Below are 22,353 nucleotides of genomic sequence, written 5' to 3' on the forward strand. Positions count from 1 at the left end.
TGCTTGAGACCCATATCACAGCATTGTTTTTCGGGGGTTGGAGGAGTGTATACAGTCATAATTTGGCCATCAGTGCCTAGCAAGAAAGGCAGAACTCACCCAGACAGCGATGGAAGGGCAGGCAAGGAAGTTTTACAATACCTTTCAGTATGTGTATGCCATGCCTTTTGTTTTTACTCCTACCTTGTAAAGCAATCAGAGTGATTCCTCATAATGTAACTTAATTTTTTTTTTAAATAGCGGCGCAAACTGAGTATGGTGATGGTGCATCCGAAGGCAGGGGTGGGGGTATTTGGAGGCCTCTGAAGTTGCAGAAGTTTGAGTGTTTGCGTTTACGAACTATATTTTTATGAGTGTTGTAAGTCTGTAAGACCTATCTCTGTTCTCACATTCTGCAAAAACAGCATGGTGTGCATGTCTTCGTATACATGAATTGGAAAAAGCGAAGATGCATGCAACCTCTCACCCCTTGACAGTTTTAATATACCAGAGGTATTGGGGCCTGCATCTTTCTCGATAACACCTTACTCGGAAGCCAATGTGTACATTGAGAGCTACACATATATATATGGTCACACTCAATGGGTTGCAACCATTGTTAGATGATTCTGCTTCCTAATGCCTGTACTGTGCTGTGGTAACCCTGGATTTTATTTTTTGTGTTTAGCACTACTTAGCTTTTTTAATACGTTGAAAAATAGTAGAGAAGGATCCCTCAGCCTCCAGGGTTAGGAGGTTCAATAAACCAATATTTATCATTGTAACCTGAACATACAAATGATGGGTCCATATCTTTTTGTTTTTAACATAAATTATCTTGTGTTCATTCTTATTGTCTTGACATAATCACAAGCTTATACAACCCCTATAAAGTTGTCAACCTTGATTACCTAATCTGTAACAAATAGCAAATCTATAAAGTGTTACTTATTTGATCATATTTAGGGATTTCAGGATAGATTTATTATTTCTTGAGTGTCTCTGTTTGATAATTCATATTCACATTATGTTGTAAAAAATATAGTCCATTTTATATTGCAGCATAAACAATGTTTTTAAAAGGTAGCAGACTCATTTAGTGACAGTTAACCATTTATATTATCCAATGTTAAATGTACACCCTTTAATATTGGAGTAGGCTGTTGGCACAAAGGACCTACTTTTATAAAATGTTGACCCCACCCAAGAATCTGTGGGATGCTGAGTAAATCCTGTAGGGTGAATATGTGTACTATCCAGTAATCCTGGGGTAAAGATTAATATACATGATCACAAACGCAGACAAACGATTAAATATTCATATCGCTGATTGAATATTGCAAACAATGTTTAATTCCATGCTGTATGGTTAATATTGTACTTTTTTGTGATGATTCATGTGTTTTTCATAGCAGACCTTCGATATTCGGATCTGAAAAATCTTTATTCGCAGCATTTAAGGTGCATAAAAGAATAAATAAACATTCCAAAAACACATCCACATTAAAACAATACCAATAATGAACAATAGGAAAGGAAAAAGCAGAACATCGATGGTCGAGAAACAATTCCTAAATACAATCAATATCATAAATGTTTAAACAATTTAAAATAGGTAGAAAATATTACGACTCTCTGCCACAGTCTTTAAGCAAATAAGCAGAACAGAACCTCCCTAACACCCATACACTACCCCACTCTTCCTTATTCTCATAATCTGCCCTATGTAAAACGCCACTGTGAGAGACCCGGGGGGCCCTGCAGTTGCTGTAGGAAAAGTAGGACAGGCCTACACTGCCGTAATTTAAACATTTTAAATAGAGGTGAGATCAATTTCCTCCTTAGGGTTTCGTAAGAGAACAAGCAAAAGAACAAGGTATGGTTGCAAACCTTCTTGAATGGATACCAATTTATAAAAGGATACCATAGCTTGGGAGCTGTCAGCCCTCACTCTTATTGCCCCAGTGTATTTAACAAACAAATCTCTCAGCTTCCCCCTCGGGCAGGTACTGCAGAAAGCTGGGGAAGAGAATAGATCTTCAAGCCCAATTTCCTCCAGCGTCATCCTCACATATGCGATCCAGGGGATGTTATCAACTGCTTGCAATATCAGGCAGCCCACAATAATAAATCAGTTTAGTGGAGTGGACTCCCTCGCCCAAATAGTATGCAAGAGCAATAAGGGGGCTGCTTTGATTTTGTCTGCTGTGTATGGGACACCCAGCTCATCATGTACCAGGAGTTAGGGCAGCTATGTAGGACCGCTAGAAGCTTTCTGAAAAAGCTAATTTCTCCTAGCTGGATATCTTGGATGTCTGATTTACCCCAAATGCCCGCCCCACATGTGGCAGCCGACATTGCTTTAGCTGCATAAATGGTTAACAGTTCTTTAACTGCCTTAGAGCCTAACTTTTTGCAGAACCCCTGTAACTCCATAATAGTTTTCTCTAGGATGACGCATTTGTTTGAAACCACAGCTGTCCGTGTGTATTTGCGGTCAAAAAGCACTTCCAGGTAAGAGAAAGACGTGGTATCCCTCACTCTGACACCGTTCACGTCGTGTGCTGGTTTCCGCATAAAGTTAGTATACTCATCAATCACCCCCTGCAGATCCCTCCCAGTTCTAGCCATTAACACTGCATCGTCCACATAGAGGAGAACGGGCAGGGGGCGAGTTCCCATGTATGGGTTATCTTTAGAATTTAAAGTGAGAGCAGCCTCAATCCTATTGGTGTAAAGAGAAAGGGAGCGAGAACGCACTCCTGCATCACTCCCCTTTGAATATTGAACACTTCTGTACATTCCCCAACCTTACACAGGTTGTGGCCTCAGCATAAAGCTGCCTGATAAAGTTGATGATACCATCCTCACCACCTATGTCGGACATAACTTTCCAAAATTTGGCATGAGATACCCAGTCGAACGTTGCAGTTAAATCCATAAACGCAAGCAGCAAGGTTCTGTTTTTTTTGCGACTGCATATTTACCAATCAGCAGGCTCAGATTCAAACATTGGTCTGTGGTGCCCACCCCTTTTTTAAAACCATACGGGTTATCTACTAGGACGTGGTGTGCATCATCCCATGCTCCAATCTATGCAACGGTATTCTTCCCATTACTTTTGTTGTTGCATCCAAGAAGGAAATCGGCTTATAGTTCTTCAGCTTGGACCTCTCACCCTTTTTGGAGATGGGAACAATGACCAACATTTTTCCAACTGGCCAGGGGGCCCACCCTCAGCACTGTATTAAAAACATTTGAAATCAGGGGTCCCCAGAGATCTAGGCAATTGATATAGAGGTCCACTGGAACCCCATCGGGGCCATGGGCCTTACCTCTGCTGCTCTCCCTCAGAGCTTTCAAAACCTCCTCTAATTCGAAAATGAGGGGGGGGGGGTGAGTTGACTTGCGGCACAGAGACACCCCTATCTTCTTAAATCCCTGAAAGGGAGGGGATATATAGAAATGTTTCACCTAAGCTGAAGCCTTAATATGCGTATCTGTAGAGAGGTCCACATCTTCCCTAAAATAAGAGCCATTAATCACCCTCCAGAAGGCTGCCCAGTCCTTATTAAGGCTTGCACTTTGAAGAGCTTCCAGGCACTCTCCTGAATCCTTAGCCCGCTGGCTTTTTTTGTATAAGCCGCACTCGCCTCACTGATGCCGCCCTATCTGTAGGTTCCCTACGTAGACTTGCATGTAGAATAGAGAGGACTTTCCACAAGCAGAGTCAAGGGGATGGGATTTAACTGTACCCACATCCTGTGTCAGGGTTTGTTTTACACACTCAGTAATACCTAGATAGGCAGCCATTATTTGAGAAGCGTCTGCTCCCTCATCTAAACATGTGGATACTTTGACCCATTTGTTAAAAAGCACTGGGTGCAACATGTTTGACTTATTCACCTTATCCCACTTCTCTGTGAACCCATTTTTTTGGCTAAAATAAGCCTAAATCCCACAGTCAAGTGTGCCATACCGCCCATCTCCATCATTATCTTCCAGCACACCTGGGCATGCTCACTTTAACCAGTAAATGTAACTCTGAAATCAACCAATCTCGTGCCTAGAAGTTCTGTACAAAGCACGGAATCTATTGTTGAGGTGCACTGTGTACCCATAGAAGTCGGGGCCAACCTCCCCATGGATTCTTTGACCTCATTTAGCATCCAAAGATTAGACTTTACCAGTAGCAAGTTAAGGGTGATGCCATAGGCAACGTGGGAAAAGTGGGTTAAAGGCTCCCTATTATTATGTTAGGCCACTTACAGATTTAGTAATCATTGGACAGAAATCGGTATTAAAAGCACTTACCCAGAGCAGGTCCATGGCTTTCGGTGGGCATTTCTAATCTCATTAATCACACCTTCAAGGGCTACCGCCACCTGTGGGGCAGACCCATCAAACAATTGTTGTAATAGTTGATAATGAACATATCCCCAGTCAGTTGAGAACTCACACAGCAAGCAATGAAAATGCACAAAGTCATTATAGAATTGTTTTACCATCCTTGGAAAGGAATGGATAAAAGTGGCCAAGCCTTCCTTAGTAAGTGCTATATGCATCAACATAGGGAGGGGACACCACCCATGTTTCTTGTAAACAAATTAGTTGATGATTTGCCACCTGATCTAACCATTCTTGGTCTCCCATCTTACTTCGAAGGCCCGTGATGTTCCGTGAAAGGACAGTAATTGGGGGTCAGCCAGGAAGTGTTCGCTTTAGATACCAATGGGCTGTGAACCCCTCTTACCCCGTGCGGTCGCAGGGGCTACCGAATCAACCAGTCCATCAAAGCCCTCCAGACCGTTCAAGGCAGAAAATCTATTACTGGACAGTGCCCCGAAAGCGAACTCAGGCTGGGTTACCACGAGATGGCCAGCCCAGGATTCTGGGATCATCATAAACCGTACTTTGTCTGGGCCACATGATTTATGAAAGTAGTCCAGGGGGAGAGTAGCTATCTGGGCGGGACCTACTGACAGATGTACTAATTGTCTGAGGATGTTTTGAGCAAAGACTGGGTTTCTAAAGTTGATAACTACACAGTCTCCTGGTAATGTTTTCTGTGACGGGCCGACCCAGTCCACCCTTCTTGCCATGAGGATATGGGGTATGAGTGGGTGAGCAGAGCCCAGGGACTTCATAAACCAATGAGAAACCTTTGACATCAGCTGGACAGTCGACTCGGGCTGAGTGGGCCTAGGTACAATTGCCAGCACCACCACATACGGGTAAGATGAAGTGATAAATTCAGCACCTGTATAGCCCTCCCCCACTTCTAGGCCTTTGTAAATGGGTTGCTTTTTGTGGACCTTTATCATATGGGATCTCCTGTGGCTCCCTGCCATCAACCTCTGCAGGGGAAGACTCATGCTCTTCCCTGAGATGATGTATAGTGATGGCAGTAGGGGCTAGCGATGTTTGCCTACTACTGGAGACCGCTAGCGCAGCCTGCCCCCCTCCCCGATGGCGTCAAGGAGAGCAGTTGGTTGCAGTTGCTTGGGTTCTATCCTCTCTCTCCGTAGCACCAGAAACATTTTCACTGGCCAAGGGGGCCGTACAATTTTTTGGTCAGCCTTGTCTAAAAGTATCAAAATTATGGTTATATAATTTGGACATTTTCAACTCTAAGTCATCAAGATGATCCAATGCTGGTTTAAAGTGTGATTGCAATATGTTTTCCATCCTAGCACAGATTTTGTCTCTGATAGCGTAGTCTAAGTCAGAACAAGCTGTCTCCTGATTGTCTCTGAGCACCTTACCCCCTTAGTTCCTGGAGCCGACTTCTTACGTGGGGCACCTCCTTTTTTCTTTTTAACTGGTGGTTCGGTAAATGTGGAGTTAGAGCTATTGCCATCTGACGTGCACAGTTCCCAGGTAATGACGGTTGGGGAGAAAGACTGCCCGAGGGCACGCGATAACACACTCTGATCCTGAGCAACATAAGGGGCAAATGTTGCCAAATTAACCCTAACCTCATCCATGGAAAGGTGTGTTTCTGTCAATTCTATCTCCTTTGTAAGGACACTTGCTGCACGGACCAAAAAAGAGTCAACAGTGGCAATGGTGTACCCTGCTGTGGTGATTGCTGTGGTCTTTCTCTTACCCATAAGTTCTACGAGATTGTCCTCACCAGAAGGAGATGCTGAGACTCAGAACCACGAGGATGGGCCTGGCCATCGTCAGTCGCTGATGGGCGCAGGACGCGGCAGGCACTCCTGCGCAGCAGAACACACCAACGTGCTATATAGCGCACTTAAAGGCACAGGTGAGCTGGATAAAGAGGGCCACATCCCGGAGCCCTAGTGCTGATGGAGGTTGTAGTCCATTGTAGTCCGCTAGGCTGTAGGCACTCCTTCTATATTTAAAATATACTGCCATAAGCTGTGTTATTAGTTTGGTTAGTGCCAGGCATCTGGAGGCCTTAACTGTCATGGAGGACCTACAGCAACACATCTAAAGTCATAATATTATTGGAAATGTTGTGTGTATCTTTATTTTTTTTATGTTATAATAGTATATTACGTAGACAGCCCTTCTCCTTTTCACAGGGCTCACTGGGCAAGTATGGGGCCCATTGTGATCTTCAGTGGTTTACATTTTTGGACCAATGAGTCAACCCCTGTGTGTTTTAAATAAATGGAGTTAACATGATATTAAAAGGAGATAACATTAATGTAGATCCTGGATTGGAAACCCTCTAATTTGAAAGAGACCAGTAGGTTGTAGGTTAGGACCTAGTTTCCATAGGAAATGCGTTGTTTTGCCAATAACTTTGGCTCCGTTTGATGAATCTTCACAAAATTTTCAAAACTAGTAGGCCACTTACTTCAGCTGCTATCTGTAAAGTTTCGGGGTGATCTGTGAAGTGGGGGCTGAAAAAAAGGGGAGGTCCCAAAATGCAATTTCCCCATGCAATTTCCATAGGGATTTTAGACATGACTACAGCTCAAACCGCTGGACAGAATTACACCAAATTTGGCAGAAAGCATGCTTTTCAAGGTTGAGCCTGTGATAGCCTTGCACGAGCACATGCTCATTGCTAGGGAGATGCTGTTGTAGTTAGAACAGGGCTTGGAGCCCGGCCTTGACTTACCATTTGTTGGCTTGCATGGAACTCTTATTTATAGCCTTGTAATTCGTCACTGGAGGCCATATCATTTCTTTTCGTATCTGTGGAGCAGTGACAAAGCACTGACTGAGTCAACGTAATCTGTGCCGTCCGCTGCTCCCAATGCAATTGAGGTACTATTTTCTTCTTTTAACTTCTAGTGCCCTGCAAACAGAAGACCTGTGACAAGCAAAAACATGCCCAGAAGGACAAACAAATTTGCTTGTGGGCGCGGTTCTCAAAGGATGACTATTATCTTGTTCTAAATATTGAAAAGCTACATTGTTTCTTTCTTATGTGTAATTTTTGAAATTATAATGTAACCCATAATCGTGCAGTAAACCCCAGTCCACCCCACTCCAGTCCAATCTACCCTTCTCCAATCCAAACCGCTCACCCCGGTCCACTCCAGTCCACCACACTCCAATTCTCCCAATACACCCCAATCCAGTCTGCCTCACTCCAATCCAAAACAATCTGCCCCACTCCAATAAAAGATAAGCTGCTCCACTCCAATACAGCAATCCAAAACAATCTGCCCCTCTCAAATCCACAAAAACCTGCCCCACCCCAGGCCAAAACAATCTGCCCCACTCTAATCCAAAACAATCTGCCCCACTCCAATCCAAAACATTCTTCTCCACTTCAAAACAATCTGTTCCACTCCAATCGGTCACGCTCCAATACAAACCACCCACTCCATTACAATCCACCGCACTCCATCCTAATCCACCACACCCCAATACTCCCAACCCGCCCACTCCAATCTGCCCCCTTTAATCCAAAACAATCTGCCTCACTTCAATACAGCAATCCAAACCAATCTGCCCCACTCCAGTCCACAACAATCGGCCCCACCCCAATCCAAAACAAGTTGCCCCATTCCAATCCAAAACAATCTGCCCCACCCCAATCCAAAACTGTCTGCCCTACTCCAATCTGCCCCACTCTAATCCAAAACAATCTTCCTCACTCTGATCTAAAACAGTCTGCCCCACTGCAGTCTGTCCCACCCCAATCCAAAACAATCTGCCCCACTCCAATCCCCCCTCCAATCTAATCTGCCCACTCGAATCCACCACACTCCAATCCAGTCCAATCTGCCCCATTCCAACTCAAAACAATCTGCCCCACTCTAATCCAAAACAATTTGCCCCACTTCAATTCAATCTGCCCCACTCCAGTCCACCCCACTTCAAGCCAGTCCACCTCAGCCCAATCCCCCCACTTCAATCTGCCCCACTGCCATCTAAAACAATCTTCCCCACTGCAGACTGTCCTGCTCCATTCCAAAACAATCAGCCCTACTCCGTTTCCAAAACCATCTGCTCCACTTCCATCAAAACCATCTGCCCCACTCCAGTCCAAAACAATATGCTCCACTCCAGTCTGCCCTGCTACAATCCAAAAATTCTGCCCCAACACAATCTAAAACAAATGCCTCACTCCAATCTGTCGCAGTACAAACCAAAAATTCTGCCCCACTTCAATTCAAAACAATCTACCACTGCAATCCAAAGCAATCTGCCCCACTCCAATCCACAACAGTCGGCCCCACTGCAATCCACAACAGTCGGCCCCACTGCAATCCACAACAGTCGGCCCCACTGCAATCCACAACAGTCTGCCCCACTGCAATCCACAACAGTCTGCCCCACTGCAATCCACAACAGTCTGCCCCACTGCAATCCACAACAGTCTGCCCCACTACAATCCCACAACAATCTGCCCCGCTCCAATCCACAACAATCTACCCCGCTCCAATCCAAAACAATCTGCCCCGTTCCAATCCAAAACAATCACCCTACTCCAATCCAAAACAATCTGCCCCACTCCAATTCAAAACAATCTGCCCCACTCCAATTCAAAACAATCTGCCCCACTCAAATCCACAACAATCTGTCCCATTCTAATCGAATACAGTCTGCCCCACTCCAGTCTGCCCTACTCCAATCCAAAACAGTTTGCCCCAAACCATTCTGCACCCACTCCAATACAAAACAATCTGCTCCACTCCAATCTTCCCCGCTGCAAACCAAAACAATCAGCCACTCTCCAAATCCAATAATGTCTTCTCCACTTCAATCCAAAGCAATCTGGTCTACTTTAGTCCGGGCCACTCCAGACTACCCCGCTCCAGTTCAGTCCACCTCACCTCACCCCAATCCAATCCACCCCTCTCCATCCCAATCCACCCCACTCCAATCTAACACAATGCACTCCACACTAATCCAATCCACCCCAAACCGGACCAATCCAATCCACCCAAGTGCAATATACCCCATTCTATTCCAATCTACCCCACTCCAATTCACCACAATCCACCCCATTCCAGTCCAACCCACCCCACTACAGTCAAACCCGCCCTACACCAGTCCAACCGACCCCACTCCAGTCCAACTCATCTCACTCCAAACCACCACATTCGAGGCCAATCCACCCCACTCCAATCCAGCCCACCCAAATCCAGTCAAACCCAATCCACCCACCTAACCCAGTCCATCCCACTCCAATTCTCCCCAGTCCAGTTCACCTTAATCTTCCCCACTCACATCCAATCCATCCCACACCACACCAATCCAAACCACCACAGTCCACACCAATCTAATCCACTCCAATCCAATTCATTCCACTCCAGTCTAATCCACCCCACTCCAATCCAGTCCACCCCACCCCAGTCCAATCCACACCACCCCATCCCACCCCAATCTACCCAATCCAATCCACCCTACTCAATCCAATTCACCTCACTCCATTCCTCTCCACCCCACTCTAATCCAATTCACCCCACTCAATCCATCTCACCCCACACCAATCAAATCCACCCCACCTCAGTGCATTCCACCTAACTCCAATCAGCTTTACCACACCCCAGTCAATCCAACCCACTCCACTCCAACCCACTCTGCCCCACTTTAATCCACCCCACCCCACTCCATTCTACCTCACCCTACTTTAATCCACCCCACTCTACTCCAATCCACCCCACTCTAATCCAATCCTACCCACCCTCCTCCAATCCACCACACTTACTCCAGTCCACCCAAATCGAATCCAATCCACTCCACTCCACCCCACTCTACTCCAATCCACTCCACGCTGCTGTAGTCCACCCTCTCCACCCCAATTCAATCCACCCCACCCCCATTTAATCCACCCCACTCTAACCCAATCCAGTCCATCCCACTCCAATCCAATTCATCTTAACCCACCCAACCCCACTCCAATCCAATACAATCCACCTTAACCCACCCCACTCCTGTCCAATCCACCCCACTCCACCTTAATCTAACCCCCTCAACCCACACTAATCCAGTCCATCCCACACCAATCCAAATCATTTTACAGTAACCCAATCCACATCAAATCCACCCCAATCCAATCCACCCCACTCCATGCCAATCTACCCGCTCCATTCCAGTCCACCCCACTCAAATTCCCCCACTCGAATCCATTTCAGCCCACTCAAGTTCAGTCCATTTCAATCCTCCACAATCCACTCTACTCAAATCTAGTCCCTCAAATTCAATCCAGTCCACCACACTCCAAAAAAAAACCATTCCACTTCAGTCCACCCCACTTCAATCCACCCTAACCCACCGAGTCCACCTCAGTCCAGTCCACCCCAATCCAGTCCACCACAATCAGTCCAATCCACTCCACTTCACCCCACCCCACTCCATTCCAATTCAATCCAGTCCAATCCACCCCACTATGTTCCAATTCACCTCACTCCAAGCCACCACAACCCGCCCCAGTCCAGCCCAACCACTATCTAACATACCTACTCCAGCCCACCACACTCCAATCTACCTCACCCCAATTCAGTCTAGTCTATTGCACTCCAGTCCAACCCACTTCACTTCAGTCCACTCCACTCTAGTCCAATCCACCGTACTCTAGTTGAATCTGCCCTACTCTACCTAATCTGCTGCACCCCACTCCACTCCACAATCCACTTCAGTCCAATCCACCCATTCAACTCCAGTCCACCTTACTCTAATCAAATAAATCCAATCCACCCCACTCCAGTTCTCCCCACTCCAGTCCAGTATAATCCACCCCACTCCAATTCACCCAACTCAGACCCACCCCAGTTCAATTCACCCCACCCTAGTCCTATCACTTCAGTCCACTATACCCACCCCAATTCAATCTTATCACCCATTCCAATCCACATCACCCCATTGCAATCCACCCATTCTGTTCATTCCACCCCACTCTACTCCAATCCAGTCCACTCCACTCTAGTACAGTCTGCCCCAGTACCTCAGTCCACTCCAACCCACTACATCCTATTCCACCCCACATTATGACACTCTCTGCCATTAAACTCTACTCTCCTGTCCTCAACTTTACTTTCCGACATTCTACTCCCCCTACTCCACTCTACAACATGCTACTTCCCCACTCCACTCTACGACACTCCACGCCACTAACTTTTAGCCATCATGAATAACAGCCAGACTGATGTACCACATGGCATCTGGGCCAAAAAAACCTTTTTTTCCATTTTCGTGGAGAAATTCATGAAGGATCTGCAAATCTTGGCGATTTTTAAAAAAAAAAAACAAGCACAATTTCTTACACTTATTTTTTCTTTGAGTCCACGGGTGGGCCAGGTCTCAGGGTCATTGTTAATTGTGGCTCAACCCCCCCCCCCCCAAGGCAAGTTTTAAACCGGGGGACCAGCACCTCCCAGGGCTTTAAAAGTTGAAATAATAGGAGGGGGGCCTGCATAGCCCCCCTTCATAGGCCTTCTAAGGCCCCGGGGATGACCACCTCGCCGGGGCTTGCCTACTAAATAAGAGGGGGGCTGCGCAGCCCCCCGTACAGCTTTCAAAAATTGCCCTGAGGACTCGCACTTCCCTGGGCACAGCTTGAGAAAAAAGCAGGAAGGGGGGCACGCTGCCTACCTCCCGGGCAATATTCAACCCCAGGGACCACCACCTCCTAGGGGCATGACCAGTATAGGAGTGGGAGGGGGGCCACGTGCCCCAGCTCCAGGCTGTTTTCAGCCCCGGTGGCCATCATCTCCTCAGGACTGGCCCTGTGCAAAATTAAGGAGGGGGGCCCCACCCCCCCTCCCCCACCAGGAGCTAATAATGACCCTGGGGTCCGCCACCCCTTACGGCCGGCTTCCTATGTCCTGAGGGGCAGAACCTCGGAAGATAGCAGTTTGCTTTTGCTTGGTGGCAGCTTTGATAGCTCCCGCCAAGCGAAAGCAAACTTTAAGTCTGCTGCCAGTGGGCAGAAGCAGGAAAGCTGCTCTCACTCGGTGGGGACAAACATTTCATCTGTTTTCGGGCAGGAAAACAGATGAAAGGATTGCTCCTGATGCAGGGAGCAGCATTTTTAGCTGCTCCCTGCGTGTGGAAGCTGTGCTGGCTCCCGCTGGAAGTTGTGAGCCAGCAGGGACCATGGGGGCATTGAGGCTCCCCCCCGGTCCCCAGGAGACTTTTTGCACTTGGCTTAGGCAAAGCTAGTGTGTTTTCTCAAAATTTCCACCTTATAAAGTTATCTGAAATCCTTGAAGGATGTGTTTGCCTCAAACACAATATGTTATGTAGTGATTTGACGAGTGGGTTCTTTCTTGTCATTTCCTATTGCGATCAGAGCTTGTCGTTCTCCTTTTTAACCACTAGGAGCATGCAAAATTACCTAGAAGCCCGCCCATTTGGCCCTGCCACATATATGTTATTGGTATGCATCTATTTCCAGGATAATAGACAGCGTACTAAAGGCCCCCCTGAGTGCGTTTCCCGCTGATTTTTAATGAGTCCTTGATGCAGAGGAATATGAACACATCTCCACCAAATAATTAACACTTACTACGTAGAATTTAAAGGAAGTACTCTTGTTGGGTGGAGATTCAACTCTTGGTAGTCTTGTTGTCTTCTATACACGAGGATTCATGTTATTGCAGATTTCTGTATGAAGAAGCTTGAGAAACAATCACATTGCTAAAATTATAGACACACAAGATCACTGGAGACATAACTTCAAGTTGCTTTAGGCAGCTGTAGTGTGGAATATGCACTATATATTTACCCAACGAGGTAGTACTTACTAATTAGCCAGTAGAAAGTTCTCCATTTGGGTAGACATTTTGTGCAACACTGTGGCCTCTTCTTGAATAAGTAAGCAGGTCAGGATACATTCTGGCACCAATGCTTATCTCATGAAAATTAAACCTGAACAGGAAGCACTTACAAATATAAAGAAAGCTGGTGCCCCAGTTGAAGCTCTGCTTCCATAAAGTACAAATCACCCTAACTTCTTGCTCTTCGACAAGGCAAAGCAAGTGTGTTTTCTCTGTAGTTACACCTTGAAAAATGATCTGAAATCCTTGATGGAGGTGAATGTATTGTTGCTCTTTCTGAGTACAATAGCTTCTGTAGTAACTGTGACAAATGGGATTTTTCAGGACATCTCCTGTTAGAACAGAGCACATCCGTCTCCCTATTAACTATGAGTATGCAAATGAGCAAAATGACCTAGAAACCCTGTCCGTTTGGCCAAAGGCCCTGCGTGATGGAGGGTTGCATGCCTCCAGGGGGGATGGCCGCTGGCTGCCGCCAATCCCCCACAATGCACGGCCGAAGCATGTGCAGCGTGGGGCTGGATGCATGTAGAGAGTTAACCACAGGGACTGGCCACAGCCAACAGCCATCCCTTTAAACCGCATCCAACCCTGCATCAACCCCCTCTGTGTTACAAAAAAAATTGAAATTTACTGAAAAAAACGAAAGTTACAGGGACTCTATAGTTAGGAACTAGCATTTAAAAACCTTACAAGTTCTCTGAAAAAAAACTAAGATTACAGGGACGTTATAGTTAGGTTCTGAATTTACGCACACAAAATCATTGAAGTTTAGCTGTTACAGTTAGTTATTTCAAGTAACTGTAACTCGTGCCCTAAGGTAACTATAACTCGCGCTCTCGTTATGCCCAGCTAAATACCCCACATAGTACATCATTCATGAAATCTTCTATGACATCATTTATATTATAACTGCAACAGTTGCAATAATATTATTGATAAGAAAACTGTGCATGGCTGGGGTGCGAGTTATAGTTACCTAAAGGTACAAGTTAAAGTGGCGTGAAATAACTCTTAACAGCTGAATTTCTATTATTTTGTGAGTGTAGATTCAGAAACTATCTAGCTATGCTGTCCCTGTAACCTTTGTTTTTTTCAGTGAAAATATATATGTATACCTACTGGCAATAGCCAATAGGTAGTTATAGTTAGAACCTAATTCCCATAGACGAAGCAATTTTTGTTTTGCCAATGATTTTGGCGCTGTTTGACGAATCTTCACGAAATTTTCAAATGGCCTGGACAATTCGGCTGCAGTCTGGAAAGTTTCTGAGTGATCCATGAAGCGAGGGCCAGAAAAAGGGGGGTCCCCAAAATGCATTTTCCCCCTGCAATTTCCCATAGGGATTTTGAACACGACTACAGCCTGAACTGCTGAATGGATTTACACCACATTCGGCAGAAAGCTAACGCTTGGTCCAGAAAGAGTCTTTTTTGTGATTTGGTGTAAATTTGTTCAGTAGTATTGGAGATATTATAGGGACGCAGATCCACTCGCAGGAAATCTGCAGATCCTGAGGAAAAGCAAAGCTCTGATTGGCTGGCAGCAACCTGACAGGGAAGTTGCAGCTGCCATTTTGTTTCTCGCTTGGGCCGGGAAGGGAAAGAAAGAGTCAGGATATGGTATACTGACCGGATAGGACACATGGAGGGGTCCCTCAGGGACCTCTCATGGGCATGGGCAAAACAAATCCCAATTTTCTTTTTTTTTTTTGCCAAACCGCAGATCTGCCGTGAGGCTCAGCGTGACCCCACTGTAAATCTGTGATGGACCTGCATATTCAAAGCATTTCTATGATATTGTACGGGAAAAAGTCAACCTAACTAAAATGTCCCTGTAACCTTTGGTTTTCTTAGAGTGTGTGTGTGTGTGCTTGCGTGCATGTGTATGTATTTATTTGGTAAAAATTCAAGGATCCTTGGATTGAATATATTTAGCACATTTAAATTACAAAGACAACTATCAATGTAAAATGTTTGTGTTGAAGTTTCCGAGGTAGGCCAATATTAGGGTCAGAAGTGGAACTCAATTTTCTCTATCTGTTATATTTAATTAATTTGAACCAACTTTAGAGGTGATGCCCTGATCGTCAGTGAGCACATTACAAGAACTACTTGTTCTTGTGCCATTTTCTCACAAATGTGCATACACTGCACACAGTCTCTCTCTAGAGAAACCTGATTTTAAGGCAATAGCTGCTTCTAAAAGCAAACACATTTACATTATTGAACAAGCAAGAACATTTAAAACACACTTAAATACATTTGCAAACCCATTATTCTGACATATCATTTTTTTATATTTGTGGTTTATGTTTGTATTGTTGTGCAGGGGTGATTTTAAAATACCATCTTACACCTTTCATCTGTGTTCCTGCAGCAGATCTGAATGTGCTTCTTGGTGGGCCAAGTCCTACTTCTATTTCTATTTCTGATGCTGCAGGTCTGTGGGTGTTGGCCAGCATTGCATTTTTTATTCCTTTGGCTGAAACATTTCTTCTCTCCACTGCAAATTCTCCATCTGTTCACAGAATACAGGGCATACAGCTACTCCAGCACTTTTACGGTATTATTCATGTGACTGAGTTTCATACTTTCATAAATCGGAGTCCTTGTAAGTCTGTGGCTGACTTCTAGCGAGTTAGTCCCTTGTCTTCCCTGGGCAAGCAGCAGTGCACCTCTTTCTTACATTTCTTTGGGTAATATTAACGAAGGTAGTTACTTCGAGGTGTCTGGCATTTAGTAGGTAGCCCACGGAAAGTTCTGACTTTTCAGGCTTAATGGTTACATTGACTAAAATGCTGCAACACTTCTTAAAAGACAATTAAAACGTCTCTTATCTTTTTCGGGAAGGCCAATTTGCAGCAAATGTATTCTCTGATACATTTGTGGGTACCCTTGCACAGCATTTGTTACATGAATATTAGCATCAAACAAGTTGAGGTATAGGTTTCTAAAGAGGGTGTGGGATCTTCAAGCTGTAGGGACACCAGTAGCAGTTCCAGCAATCGCACTGATGATGCAATGTGGAATGGGATGTTCTGGATGTTTCTAAAACGTAGTGCATTTTATTCTTCATTTTTTGAGTTTTCCTTTGTGGGAACTAAACATGTTATTCACAGGACTTTATATTGTTCCTTATATTTTGAATTTCAAATCTATTTTGCATAGTTAATTCAAACCACTGCTAGGAAAAAAAAGAAAATATGTAAAATATTCACCATTTTTTTTTACAAATCAAACTCCACTGTCGCAGACTAGAAATGGAGACTAAATGACAGTTAATCACATGAACATGTGACAAAAAACATGGTTTAAAAAACATTTCAAATGATTTTAGTACCATAATCCCTACATTTTACAAATCAATCATCCTCTTTTAATCAAGCAATAAGTGTTTCATTTGACACTCTGAGAAACAAAAATACGTAATTTTGAAAGCTATTTGAATATATTTATGTCTGTTGACATTGCTCCTGCTTGCATCTTCTTTGCCCTGGTGCTGGGGACTCTTTTCCACTCTCCCTCCCACCAGTCCAAGGGTGGTAGCCTGAGACTGGCCACTCAGACCAAGATATGTACCGTGAGGCTGAACAGGAGTCCTTTCTACCCCAGCACCTCCTTCTGGGCTTCAGTTCCCTTTATTTGGGAGTGGTATCCCCAGATGTCTGACCTTTCAGAGGGCTCTGGGCAGTTGTCCCTCCTAGCTCTTGCATCACCTGTGGCAACTCATTCCCCAGAATACAGTCAATGGGCATCAGGGGACTAACTATGACCCTTCTCTGGGTCACCTCCCCACCTCACTCCATGGATACCAGGGCCATGGGCGGACAAAGACCTGCCACCTGGGCCTAGGTTACCCTGCACACCTGACCAGTGTACTGCTCTGGGGAAACTAGCCTTTCCACTACCATGATCTGGCTAGCCTTGGTGTCCCTCAGAACAGTGACAGGAACCCAATTCACCTTGACCTAAGGGAAGTGCTGACTCCCACCCTCTGGGATCTCCGGTCTACTTTTTGAGTTCACTCCCCAACTAAAGGAGACTAGGGCATGTTCAACCTTCTGCCCCTGGGTACCACTGCCCCCTAAGGCCCCATGAGCCCATCCTGCAGAGTTTCTACCAGTGGGTGGTTTCTTTGGACAGACAGAATCCCCCCGCTTGTGTCCTAGCTTAGAACAATCAAAGTAGCGGGGTTGGAAATAGGGCAACCTGGGTCACTGCTCATCCGAACCTCCCTGTTCTCAGAAGGAACATGGGGACTCATTCCTTCCCCTTACCCTGACACATGTCTAGGTCTCCCTTGACCTCCCCGGGGACCTGAGACACCGTTCTTGGAATCACTCCAGGGTACCTTTAAGATCACTATGGTGCTGACCGAAAGGTCTGCTTTCTCAAAAAGCATTCTGGGGCAGCAAGCTTGCTATCTACCAGGTGTTGGTGCAGCTCTGTAAAACAGGTATTGAGAATGTGCTCCCTCAAAATCAGGTTGTACAGCCCAGTGTAGTCATCTTCGTTGGTGGTCCTCACCCAGCCCTCAGTGCCTTGCTGGCATAGTCTACAAAGTCCACCCAAGACTGGTTTGGGAGTTTGTGGCTGTTCCTGAACCTTTGTCTGTACCCCTTTTGGTCAACCCAAATTTAGAAATGAGAATGGCCTTCATGGGGGCATGCTAATTCTGGTCCTCTACCTCTAGTGTTAGGAGTGTGTCCGTCCCCACCGTGGGCTTGCACCTCCACAAGCTACCCCTTCCCCCAAGTACACCTCTGGGAACTTATGTACCCTCAGGGCCAACACATAGGCTGTAAACCATTTATCTATATCACCTCCCACCATATAACTGGGTACCAAGTCCTTGAGGATGCCGACTCTCACCTCTCCAGTAGACACTGCTGATTTGCTGCCACCATTACTGATGGACCACATCTGCTTGACTTTTATGTCCAGCTCCTTGAATTTGAGTTAATTTGCCTTTCTCAGCTTGCCCAGTTCCAGCTTGAACTTCCTCCCCCCACCGCCCAGTCTGTCCTCAGGCCCCTGGCAGACACACTGGTCCATCCTGGGCATCCGAGTAATTTGCTGGGGTTGAGTGGGGCTCTCCTGGTAGCGCAAGACCCTGGGCTGGGTCTTCTATATTCTCCCCCCCTGCTGGTGCTCTCTCCTCCTCACTGTCCTCCACATCATCCTGTTCTGAGGTGGCCTACCATCCTCCTCAAAGGCCCTGACCCCTAACTGGAGATCCAACTTGGTAGCCTTCTTGCCTGCTTTCAGTCCCTTCTGTTTGCAGAGTTTCAGCAGCTCAGCCTTAGAGAGGTTGTCAACATTTATCATCTCCATCTCCATCTCCATCTCCATGGTAGTAGAGGAAGTTAGGGCACTTACATTTAGAAAAGGGAGAAAATAGCCAATTCAAAAACTAAGAATGAATTTAACAAAAAGTCACTCTGATGTCAAATTATTTAACTGGAATTTTTGTGTAACATAAATCACTGTATGGTACTTGTTGGACCTGGCTTTTTGACGGGACATCCCCAAACTTTTTGCCTCCTTCCTCCTATTTTTTCTGACCGGTTGTTGTTGGCTTTTGACCTCTGGGCACTTTACCACTGCTAACCAGTGCTAAAGTGCATATGCTCTCTGTGTAAATTGTACTACTGATTGGTTTATCCATGATTGACTATTTAATTTACTTGTAAGTCCCTGGTAGAGTGCACTACATGTGCCTAGGGCAGGTAGATTAAATGCTACTAGTGGGCCTGCAGCACTGGTTGTGCCACCCACCTCAGTAGCCCCTTAACCTTGTCTCAGGCCTGCCACTGCAAGGCCTGTGTGTGCAGTTTCACTGCCACTTCGACTTGGCATTTAAAAGTACTTGCCAAGCCTAGAACTCCCCTTTTTCTATACATAAGTCACCCCTAATGTGTGCCCTAGGTAACCCCTAGAGCAGGGGTGCTGTGTGGGTAAAAGGCAGGACATGTACTTGTGTGGTTATATGTCCTGGTAGTGTAAAACTCCTAAATTCGTTTTTACACTACTGTGAGGCCTGCTCCCTTCATAGGCTAACATTGGGGCTGCTCTCATACATTGTTGAAGTGGCAGCTGCTGATCTGAAAGGAGCAGGAAGGTCATATTCAGTATGGCCAGAATGGTAATATAAAATCCTGCTGACTGGTGAAGTCGGATTTAATATTACTATTCTAGAAATGCCACTTTTAGAAAGTGAGCATTTCTTTGCACTAAAATCTGGTTGTGCCCTTCAATCCACGTCTGGCTAGGTTTAGTTGACAGCTCCTTGTGCATTCACTCAGACACACCCCAAACACAGGGTACTCAGCCTCACTTGCATACATCTGCATTTTGAATGGGTCTTCCTGGGCTGGGAGGGTGGAGGGCCTGCCCTCACACAAAGGACTGCCACACCCCCTACTGGGACTCTGGCAGACAGGATTGAACTGAAAGGGGGCTTGGTGCATTTCTTAGAGACTCTTTGAAGTCACCCCCACTTCAAAGGCACAACTTAGTATAAAACAGGGCCTCTGCCCTACCTCATCAGACACTTGCTGGAGAAGAAACCTGAACCAGAAACTACATCCTGCCAAGAAGAACTGCCTGGCTGCTCAAAGGACTCACCTGTCTGCTTTCTACAAAGGACTGCTGCCTTGCTGTTGCCCTGCTGCCTTGCTGAACTCTTGTCTGGCTGTGAAAGTGCTCTCCAAGGGCTTGGATAGAGCTTGCCTCCTGTTCCTTGAAGTCTCAGGACCAAAAAGACTTCTCTCTTTTACTTGGACGCTCCGTGGGCCGAAAATTTCAACGCACAACTTGTTTCGCGGCGAGAAAAACGCTGCACTCCGACGCTGATCGACGCGACGCTCTTGGGACGATCGAAGATCCGACGCACGGCCTCGCAAGGACAACGCCGCCCGACCTCTAGAGGAGAAATCGACGCAACGCCTGCCGTGAGATCGTAATTTCAACGCGCAGCCCCGCAGATCGAAGTCTAGAGGAGAAATCGACGCAACGCCTGCCGTGAGATCGTAATTTCGAAGCGCAGCCCCGCAGACCGATGCGCAGCCGGAGAACAAGCAGGAAAATCCACGCACAGACCCGTGACATCTGGTAATCCCCGCGATCCACAGAAAGAGACTGTCCACGCGATGGGAAACCACGCTGACTTCCCCGCGTGGAAAATAACGACGCAAGTCCGTGTGTGCTGGGGAGAAATCGACGCACACACCCTTTTTACACGCACCTCTTCTCTTGTGGCCCTCTGAGGAGATTTTTCCACTCCCAACCAGGTACTTGTGCTTGAAAGAGACTTTGTTTATGTTCTAAAGACTTAAGACACTTTCTATCACTTTTCAGTGATATCTTTACAAATTCGTATTGCAACTTTGATCGTTTTGACCTGAAGATACCCAGATAAATATTATATATATTTTTCTAAATACTGTGTGGTGTATTTTTGTGGTGTTATGCTATGGTGTTGTATGATTTATTGCACAAATGCTTTACACATTGCCTTCTAAGTTAAGCCTGACTGCTCGTGCCAAGCTACCGTAGGGTGAGCACAGGCTGATTTTGGATTGTGTGTGACTTACCCTGACTAGAGTGAGGGTTCTTGCTTGGACAGAGGGCAACCTGACTGCCAACCAAAAACCCCATTTCTAACAGTACTTCACAAACAGAAGTCTTGATCCACACTGCTGGGCACCAGTGTGTGAAAGTGGGCTGTTGGTTGACTGGGGTGTGAGCCGTGTTCAATCAAGAGCCACAATCCCTTGCAGGGTGAACCACAAAAAGTCACTGAATTAACCTGTGCTTAAACCTGAGTAGTTTGGCTTAATTTACAGGCAATGTATGAAGTATTTATGAAGCACACAAACAGTTAAAAAAAAGTGTAAACACAACACAAGAAACATCCCAAACCAATTTAGAACAAAAGAGTCAATTTGAATACATTTTTGACACCAAAACAACAAATGTCCAATCAGTACAACCGTAGTTCTGAATTTTTTAAGTTTTTAAGGTTCAAAATACACCTAAAAGTTAAAAACACCAACCGTGGACATCTGGTCACACTTAGCACCACAACCAAGGGTCCAGGAGTATATGGAGACCTCTTGGGGGGTTCAGGAGTCACTCTGGCTGGGTCCAGGTGTGGCTTCAAATGGTGGGAGCCTGTTATGCGCCTATGCCTCTGCTATGTCCTATTTTTATACCTTAGATCCCTTCTCTTAGAAGGTTGGAAAAACTTCTTGAAGGGTTCTTTGAAGTTCTTGGAATTTCCTGACTCCCCTTCCCTGGCTCCGGCCTAGCTGCAGTGACAATACATTGTCGTTAGGCTTATTGTGAGGAGACAGGCTCAGCTCCACCACCCCATCAAGCCAGTGAATGGCCCATTGAGGCACACCAAATCCCACAATTGTGTCACAGACTGGGAGCAGTTCACAAAGTCCAACTGTCCGTTACACTTAGGGCCTCATTACGAGGCTGGCGGTCTTGCGACCGCCAGCCTCGTGGTGGCAGTCGTGACCATCGCCAGTTTGGCGGTCAGATTGCCAAACAACTGCTGTCTCCGCCAGAAACAATATTCCCGACGGACTGACGGCGGTCCAGGTCGGAATCAGCCAGGGTGGCGCTAAAGTCAACACCGCCCTGCTGATTACTATGTGGTTCTCCGCCAGCCTTTCCATGCACTTGACATAGGCAGTGCAGGGGTCCCCCTGCCCAGCACCCTCGCAATGCTCACTGTCTACAGACAGTGAGCATTGCAAGGGTGCTGGGGCACCCTGCAGGTGGCAGCATTGCTACCGGCTCTATTCAGAGCCGATGACAATGCTGATGCCACTTTCCCGCTGGGCTGATGGGCGGAAACGGGTTTCCGCCCGTCAGCCCAGCGGGAAAGTCGCAATGGGCCCGGTGGTGAGGTAGCCAGTATGGCGGCAACCTTCCCGTTGGAAGTTCGGCGGTCGGTTTATCCCGTCCGGCGAACTCACAATCAGTCATGAGCTGGATGGCAGCAGGCACAAAGTGCTAAGGGCAGGAAAATTCCAGCTTTCTAAAAGTGGCATTTTCAAAATTGTAATAAAAAATTCTGACTTTACCATTAAAGAGAGTTTATCTTTACAATTCCATAGGTACCAAACATGATATATCC

The 22,353-nt window shown here is 46.1% G+C and overlaps 1 protein-coding gene across 2 annotated transcripts in view; it reads left to right on the plus strand.

Annotated features, from left to right (window-relative positions):
* The window catches only part of MSRA (methionine sulfoxide reductase A), an 885,765-nt gene that overhangs the window by 101,142 nt on the left and 762,270 nt on the right, over positions 1-22,353 (plus strand). The gene's annotated exons all lie outside the window — the stretch shown is intronic.

Source organism: Pleurodeles waltl, chromosome 5, assembly GCF_031143425.1.
Source record: "Pleurodeles waltl isolate 20211129_DDA chromosome 5, aPleWal1.hap1.20221129, whole genome shotgun sequence".
Taxonomy (NCBI): Eukaryota; Metazoa; Chordata; class Amphibia; order Caudata; family Salamandridae; genus Pleurodeles; species Pleurodeles waltl.